General features: G+C 36.3%; 1 protein-coding gene across 2 annotated transcripts in view; it reads left to right on the top strand.

Moving 5' to 3' along the window:
• The first annotated feature begins 2,212 nt into the window (after positions 1-2,212).
• SLC16A1 (solute carrier family 16 member 1) overlaps positions 2,213-9,278 on the top strand; it is a 29,463-nt gene continuing 22,397 nt past the window's right edge. Inside the window, exon 1 of one of the 2 annotated variants that reach the window (XM_039349198.1) lies at positions 2,213-2,696. The gene's annotated coding sequence lies outside the window, so the exon portion shown is untranslated. Of the gene's footprint in view, positions 2,697-2,775; positions 2,874-9,278 lie in introns of those variants that run through there. The other variant, XM_039349199.1, reaches the window with a different exon arrangement.

The following is a 9,278-nucleotide window of genomic DNA, read 5'->3' as shown; positions in this document are numbered from 1 at the left end:
TATGCAGTAGGAGGTAGGTTATATTGGAAACTTTGATGTTTTTTCTTTTAAGTAATATACCTAAGAATACCCACACTTTGCACTGTTCCTGAGCTTGAAAATGGATTATTTCAATGCAAATGCTTAGCATTTTGAGGATGCAAATACTCACTGCATAGTAACTTTATAAATGACTATGAGAGTTGTGAGACTTTCTTCCAAGTGTGCAAAGTCTGAAGTGTAAAAATAGCTGCATGCTTAGCACCTTTTCCACTATGTTTTTAAGTTCAATAAAATCTAAACTTTATAATAATATTTATTGGAATATATCCAGTAGTGCAATTATGCACATGATATGAATATCATAAACTGAATTATCAGTAGCAGCCTATCAATCCATGGGAACCTTTATCAAGTTTTTCTGTCTGCCAATGTATATCTATCTATCTATAGATATATAGAGAATATACACTATATATAATTAGCTGGTTAAAAGATTTGATAAAATGAAAATAAAACAGTGTGATAGCATGGGCATTTCCAAATCAATTTATTGTTTTGGAGTAATTTAATTTAACATGCATAATGTCTATTTCACATGCAGATTTATAAATGTATTCTCCATAATCTGCACTGTTAGTAAAATTCATTAACTGGTATACAGTATAGACACAGGAACAGTTGTATAAATTTCTGCTTTATCATATTCACAAGGAATATTCTTGAATACTATTGTAGAATGTTACTCTACAATAAAATCATACAAACATCAACTATTTCATCTCAATGTATGAATCTGGCATTCTGGAGTTTATTACAGGCATTTTTTTTCTATTAGTAAGGCCTATTGAACACAATATTGTTGGGTCCCCAATCTTGTGGCCTTTTGAAAGTGTTTTACGATTTGATTCTGCTGTAAGCTTCCCTAATCCAGATGCTAAAAACTTGCAGATGGCAATCATATTCCATAGACCTCCAGAGAAATGAGACAACTGTGGTACTAACAGTCATAGAATATTAAGGAATTTCATCTATCTGTCTGTCTGTCTATCAGCAACTGTAGGCAGTGTGCTTCCAGGTCCAATTTATAGGTTTTAGTCATCATTAAAGTCCTACATGGCATATGGCTAGGCTACCTATAGAACTGGCTATGCCCTGTCACAGCCACCAATTCCAGCAGGAGAGGTATGCTGCAGACTTCGTCAAGAATTTCACCTGGTGGGGGTTAGGAAGAGAATCTTTTCTCCACTGCCTGTTCTTTGTGGAACATCCTGGCCCCAGAGGTGAGGAAACCCCCAATCTCTTGGCCTTCCGCAAAGGGGTCAAAACTTGCCTGCGTGGCCTTGTGTCACACACAACTGTGCAGTTAGCTGGCTTGACGAGATCCCCCAACACCACCTGTATTAACTGTTAATCTCCCATCAGGAATTTTTTCACCATTTGACATTTTGTTATTTTTATAATTTTAAAACTTTTTAATCTTAATTCTGATTTTAATGTTAATTTTATTGATTATATTATACACAGCCCAGAGCCTTTCTCTGAGGGAGATGGGTAGTTAAAAAATATAAAACTGTAAACAACATATTTGTATGAGAATACAATGCAAATGAACATGTTATAAGGTAGAGGACCATCCATCACATGACTGGAAAGAGATCAGAACAGCATATAGATTGTCCATTTGATTTCTGTTTTCCTGAGACTGAAGAAAGTACAGTAAGGGCAACTCCTTCCTGTTACTAAAAATGCATGGATTGTTGCTGAAATCACCAGGCATTCAACACAACTTTACCTACAGAGATGTAGGTCTCTGTCTTTGTTTTGAGGTAAGAAGAGTCTGAATGCACAACTAAAAATCGAATCTAGCACCAATATGGTTAATATCCTCATTGCTAATAGATCAGCCATAAGCATGCTTACTACAGAGACAAAGACTACTCTGCTCATAAGCTTTATTCCACAGAAATAAAATTTGGGATTGTTCCTGGGTTTTTTTTAAAGAAGAACGTGGATTTTGTATGCAAGTAGGCCACAACGTTTGCAAATTAGACTAAAGAGTTTTTTTTTCTCAGGGCTTTATCTTTTTGCAGCAGCAAAGAGTAATGCATCTTAATTTGAAGAAAACTCTTTGCCAAGTTGTAAAGGTCAAGGAGTGGCAGTTTATTCTGAGTCAAGATATTCCCCACGACCTGTTTTTGAGTGCTAAAGGTGATTCTGAGAAAACCATAAAACGCTGTGTAAGCGTCGAGTCGGAGGTCGGAATTTAATGAAGCACGGGTCTTGTGCAAAGTAACTTGGAAGGATATTTGTCCTTGGGCAGCTGAGAATGACGCGGGAAGGGAAAGTAGGGATGCCCCCCTCTTCTTAGGCAGCTGGCTTTCCGCTTCTAACCAAAGGATCACCAACTCCTCTCCTCTCATAGCTACGTGCGGAAAGCGTCGTCCTCCCTGGCCTGTTGAAAAGCTTGCTTCCCGCGTCTCCTCCAAGGTGCCTCTCTCCAATGGGAGCCGAACCCACTGCGGAAAAGGCGGTGGGGTGGAAAAAGGGATTACTCCGTCAGTCTCCGGGCCTAAAGAAGCCCGCCCTTTCATAGCTTAGCTCCGCCCTCTTCTGCCCGTTATAGTGCGTGAGGGGGCGGGAGCGCCTGCGAATCAAGGGCTGGAGAGCGACTGGGGGGGAGAGGCGCCGCGTGTCTGGCTCGCTGCTTGCAACAGGTATGATTTGGTTTGGCTTGGCTTAGCTTGGCTTGGCCCGGCCGGCATAGCCGGCCAAGCGGGGGGGGGGGGGGAGGTTGGCCGGTTTGCATGGAGAGTCCCAGATTCTCCTGGAGGAGCCTATTCAGCTCCACGTGGCGGCAGAGGACCAGAAGCAACGGGAAGGAAGACCCAAAGGTGGTGGGGATTTCTCCCATGAGGGACTTGGGAACCCCTCTTTGGCTCTTCGGAGGGTAGATCAAGGAAGGGAGATGGAGGAGGATGGAGAAATAAAATTGGGGAGGGCGGAGAGGGCCGAAAGGGGAGGGGATGCCGGTAAGGGCTATGGGAGGCGGGTTTTGGCCCCTTCGCCACCGTTTAAATAAATAAATAAATAAATCGCCGTTTTCCCGGCGATTTACTAATAAGGTCAGCAAACGCCGAGCCCCGGGATGGGCGGCCATCGTGCCTCGAGGGCCGTTGGGATCATTCCTTTAATGATGTTCGTGAGATGCTTTTTCATGGCTGGGATGAACCCATATTTGGGATTGGACCACTTCATCCCTGATTACTTCTTTATGTAACTAATAATGACCCTAATCATGATAATGGTGGGCCTGGGGAAGATCGGGTCCCTCTTCTGCTTTTAAATCCAGTTAAATAGGTTTTGGATTTATGGGGTGAACGAATACTCATTTCAAAAAGCTTCGGTTGTGTAGGGTTCGTCCGTGAACGAATCTTGTGGGTTTGCAAGCCTTTTTAAGTTATAGGCTCAGCGCTTTCCTTGCTGCACGTGGCCTCTTATTACGTAAATAATTCATTTCCCATATAAAGGTGCCAGATGATTTCTCAGCTTTTCTTTATACTGGAATTGTTTTGTGTTAGTATATTGTTCTGAAGTATTCTAGGGTCCCATTCTTCCAATTCATCCCTTAGAGGTTTTATGGGTAATTCAGACATCCATACTTAAAGTGCTTGATGTCTCATAACTTAGAAATTTGCTAAATGAGCTGCTTTCATCTTACAAGCATTAAGGTAATATGAGACAATAAATGGAAGTAATGTATCCATCAGGTTGATGTGCAGTGTGTGTGAAGCAGCACTAAAGTCTAGCCGGTGTTTACATAGTGTGGAATGTAGAGGTATAATGGTACTTGCGATAAAGGGTGAATGAAATTCTTACCAGTACTAGGTATTAGCACAATTCACAAAATTTGGTTCAAACAAACATTGCTTTTTGAATTCATTGTGTCTAATTTTGGAAAAAACAAAATTTATGGGAGTAAATCTGTGTCTTTCTCTTGGGGAAAAAGGACATGAAATGGATAGGGGAAAAGAACTCTTACTGTTTACTTTGTCTTTTTTTAACAATGAGCTTTAAAGAGTGCTAATATGCAAGATGCTGAAACAAACTTCAGTATAGAAACAATTATACTCTTATATATTCTTTAATCCCAAGTATGGTCTTTAGTTAAAACTCTGAATAAATAACGTTTCATTCTAAGCTTCCTGCTTTTTTTTTTAAATCAAGATTTTCAGTTACAGTCCTAAGTATATTGCAACAATCTAATATTTGAATTTTAAGTATTGAAATAGATTTCCAAAATAGATATGTAGGTAATTTTCCTAATCTGGAGTCTATGTAAACCTCAGTTCTATATAATGGAACAACTATGTCTTTCTGGGATTTCCATGTCATTTTCTGAAATGTTTTAAGTAAAGTATTAAGGGATAATACATTTGCAAAAGTATAGGAATTTTCATTTTAGGTATTAGATTAGTTTTCCAATTCTATCATTCTTCCTTATCCAACTCAGAAAAGGAAATTGTTTTTGTGAATAGTCTGTGTGTTGTTAATGCAGGTGTGCACTTTTGTGTTATGATTAACGACTTTGTGTATTTTTAGAACCATCACTTGTTATGTATGACTATGTTGTAGCTATAGTTGAGTTGAAGCTCTTCTATAAAAAAATAACTGATCAGTTATAAATAGAAGTACTTATGAAGTGTCACTGGAAAAAAGTTGCCGGGATTACAGTGAATAAAATTGCTTTTTGTCAATGTTAAATTTTGATACTCTTTAGAGTAATATTTAGCCATTATAGATTATAATTATTCTAGGGCAAAAGGTCTTGTATCAGGCATGTCAAACTTGGGACGTCACATCGTGACTTTTTCCCCATTGCCAGCAACGGGGTAGGTGCGGTTTCGGTGTGACGCATCCGGCCCATGGGCTTGCAGTTTGACATGCCTGATTTAGATCTTTAGTACTTATTTTAAAAATTATACAAATGTGATAGTGTATGTTGCATACACACAATATGTTTACTTATAAGTTTTTTTCTTTCAGCAGATCTTGACTAGATTTTTCTTCTATAGTGGCTGAGGATTTAATTGGAGGAAAACTATATCTACAGTAGCATGACAAAATGGAATTCTGTAAAATAAATATCCTTATGTAGAATTTGGAAATTTGCTGGTACAACAAAATAACTGCATATTGCAAATCATCATTGATTTTACCACTTAAGAAATATCATATATTCTTCTTTCTCCACATGTATTAGTGAATGCTTGCTGTGCATTTTCTATGATCAAGAACAGTTAGAAAATATGAGGCGTAGCAATGCCATTTCTAGTTGATCAGGAAGGAAAGAAAGTTTTCAAATATAAAAATCTCAAGTATTAAAATTGCATAATACTTGAATTTGTCAATTTTTACAAATTTCAGGTATCTATACTATTAGGTTACACTATTTAGTATCATTTATCTAATATGGACAATATTTTGGGGAGAAACAACGAAACTGGTAAAGAAAAAAGCAGATTTACTTTACTCAGCTTTTATAAGCTTTCATCTACATTCCTAGTACTGTTTATAACTTTGTGGCTATAAATGTGCTTCTGCAAAAAAATGTTTCGGTTTTCATTGTAAGTCACAATATTACTTCAGTTCAAGTCCAGTAATTTTTCGCCTGTTTTACTTAGAAGACTTACATTTTAAAAACTTGTTTACATATAAAGGCACAGTTGCATAACAATTTGTAGCCAGTTTTGATTAATATTAGAAAGCTAAGTAGTCTTCTGGCCCACTATGCCTCTGCTTGGCTAGGAGACCACCAGAGGCTGTAGTACTTAAACACATTGAATTTTGTCTTCATAAATTCAAATCTGCACAGTTCTCAGGATGGGACCTGATAATTAGGCCCTGCATTCTAAAATTTCTTTATAATCCTGCTCAGGATTTCTGTGCTGTATGCCTCTGTTCTATTTGCTTCCTGTTCCTCAATCTCATGTTTCATAGCTAATTTGTTTGAGGGTTGTTAGGAATGTTTGTGAATAAGTAATAGCACAAGACTAGATCACAGAATCATATTAAGTGAGCAAGTTGCTGTTTCGTGAGTTATTTTGCAGTGTAGACTTGACAAATCATTGTTTCAGTAATCAATATTGAATACTGCTATTAAAAATATTTTTTTATATATTTGCCTGTTTTTCATTTCCATCCATATTTTATTTAAGTATACTCAAGTTGTATATTGCTGACAATATTTAGGTTATACTCTGCAATGTAGTACAGGTACTCCTCGACTTACAACAGTTCATTTAATGACCATTTGAAGTTACAAAAAGTGTAACTTATGACTCTTTTTTACACTTACAACCATTGCAGCATCCCTATAGTCACATGATCAAAATTCAGCTGCTTGGAAACGGATTCATATTTATGACAGTTGCAGTGCTCTGGGGTCATGGTGATCACCTTTTGTGACCTCCTGACAAGCAATGGGGAAGTGAGATTCATTTAACAACCATGTCAATAACTTAACAACTGCAGTGATTCATTTAACAGCTGGGGCAAGAAAGGCTGTAAAATGGGGCAAAATTCACTTAACAAATGTCTCATTTAGGAACAAATTATAGGCGTAAGTTGAGGACTACCTGTAACTATTGTATTTAGATGATGTCTACTAATTTGCTGATGTTCTGAATTTGAGACTGTCATTTTGTGCATTTTATTTCTACAAAGAAGACTAAATTTCCTGATTGGAAAGTCTAATTTCAAAGTTTCTTAAAATAAAAATGAGTGACCAATTAAATGAGTGATTTGGTATCCAAGAATAAATAATCCCAGAATTGGCAACCTATACCAGTATTTAGTTTGAACTATTAGAATTCAGACCTTATTGGATAGAGAAATCTCTTGATTAAACATATGTTGATAGTCTACTACAGTGGTTCTCAACCTCTGGGTCGGGACCCCATTTGGGGTCGAATGACCATTTCACGGGGGTCACCAAACCATGCTGTCCACCATTTTTTCCCTTTTCCCTAGCTGTCCTCCCTCTTATTGGTGGCCACACCCACTTGGGGGTCACCACAACATGGGGAACTGTATTATGGGGTCACGGCATTAGAAAGGTTGAGAATCACTGCTCTACTGTCTTATCTGTAAACGACAGGACATTTGTGTGGAATAATGTGAATGCTGTATGCTGATTCTGCTACTTGAGAGATAAATTCTGTCAGTTCTAATTAAAACCAAGCTATACAATCATTATAGCAGATAAGCAGAATCAGTTTACAAGATAGCGCTGGATGATTCTACATTATTTTTACCATTACACAACTAAATAAATAATGAGTTTTGAGATTTATTACCATGTATTTTTCATACAAATATATAAGCTTAAATAGACAAGCTTTAAAATAATTTTGTTTTTAAAATAAAGCTAAATTCACACAGAATTTTCTCCCATGGAAGTATGCGCAGCTCCCATCCTGTCATTTTATAAGGTCAAAACAATCTTACTCTGAGATGTTTGTCTGAAATTATTAGTGCTTTTATTCTTGTTGTCTTAACCATTTTATTTGAAATTCTGTTACAATACCTTAAAAGGATTTTTTTTTAGATATAATCTCTATTACTGTTGTTATATGCTGTTATTATTTAAACCAGTATTTGATTTGGAATTTATCCAAATCAGAAATGCACACTATCAGTTGCTGTATTGATTCATTTAATATGTATCTTACCTTTATTATTTTTACAATAAATCAAGGCAGCGAACTTCCTTCTCCTATTTTCCCCACAACTCTGTGAGGTGAGTTAGTCTGAGAGAGAATGAGAGAGATTGGCCTTAGTCACTCAGCTAGCTTTCATGGCTACGTGGGAACCAGACCAGACTGGCTTTATTTATCCTATTTCAGTTAACTTGCTTTTGATATAACTTTGAATATTAATTTTGGTAGTGTGAGAGAATTGATTTATGTGACTTCTTTATAATGTGGCCCAAATTAGTTTGTTTGCTGCTCTAAACATACTTCATGTTTACTGAGCAGCTTTCCCCAAACTAGATGGCCTTCAGATGAATGGACTTGGACTCAGAATTTTCAGAAAGTGCATGACTTATTTGATATTGAAAATTCTGAGAGTTGGCCATAGCTATGTAACTCCCGCCTATATGCATCTTTGCTCAAATCATGGATTCTCAATTGCCAGTCCCAACATCTGTGCTGTTTAGCATTTTTGGCAGTAATTTGGATGAAGTTGTTGATGGTATGTTTACACATTTGTTGGTGACACTAAACTGGAAGAGATGGCTACCTAGAGAGGAGATTTAAAACTTTTGAGGGAAACTTGAATAGTGTGTGCAGAAATGAATAAAATATAATTTAATGTAAATGTAAAGATCTATATTTACAGTATATCTGGGTGGGGAAAAATGTAAGATGGAAATATATAGGATTAGAGAGAAAATTGTGGTAGTGATAAGCCATTTCATTTTTTAGAAAAGCGTGTTGGCATTTATTCTTATGAAGAATTTTCTTCTGTTATTTACCTTTCAGGGTTTTTTTTTAATTGATCCAATGATCTGAAGTCTTGATGCTTGTTTTTTTAATATTTAGTAGAAAGCATGGTGACACAGTTCCATAAAATGCACATGGACTGATAAAAGACATTTAAACACATTCTAATTTTCATTGTAAATTAATTTTGGGTAGTAGAAGTTGGTAATTATTTTAATAGAAAAATACCTGTTTTACAGTAGGAAGGTAAATTTGTTACTGAAAAATGTGTAATTATAGTTACTTTTAGGTCTGATACTGCTAAGTTGATATATTGTAAACATTTAGTGTAATGTCATAGTGCAGTTCCTACCATTATGCTGTCTACCCAATTTGGACATTAAACTGACTCCACTGGATTTTATAGCTTGAGATAAAACAAAATGGGTCTATTTATATTCTTAAATCCTTCCTAAGAAAAAAAAATAGATCTATTCTAACATCATTTTTTTGCTGAAATGCAATAAGGATGAAGGATTTAAGCTTACTGATATACTCTATTATCACTCATTTATGCAATACTCTTCTCAGAGCATCTAGTAACAATGCATGACACAATAGAAATATATTTGTATTGCATAGGAAATACCCAATCACTTAATTAAAAAGAACACACTGCTCACAAAACATAACTCTTTCCCCCTTGTAGTATGACAACATATAATAATAAATGAGTAAATTGATTAGTAATTTGTCATTTCCTGATAAGAAATATGAAATGTAAAGAGGCCCTGACTTTGCAATAAAACTTGG

Source organism: Crotalus tigris, unplaced genomic scaffold (genome assembly GCF_016545835.1).
Source record: "Crotalus tigris isolate CLP2741 ecotype Arizona unplaced genomic scaffold, ASM1654583v1 scf7180000018235.799016, whole genome shotgun sequence".
In the NCBI taxonomy this organism is placed as follows: domain Eukaryota; kingdom Metazoa; phylum Chordata; class Lepidosauria; order Squamata; family Viperidae; genus Crotalus; species Crotalus tigris.
The sequence above is the reverse complement of the archived record's forward strand: the minus strand, read 5'-3'. Positions and strand labels throughout refer to the sequence as shown.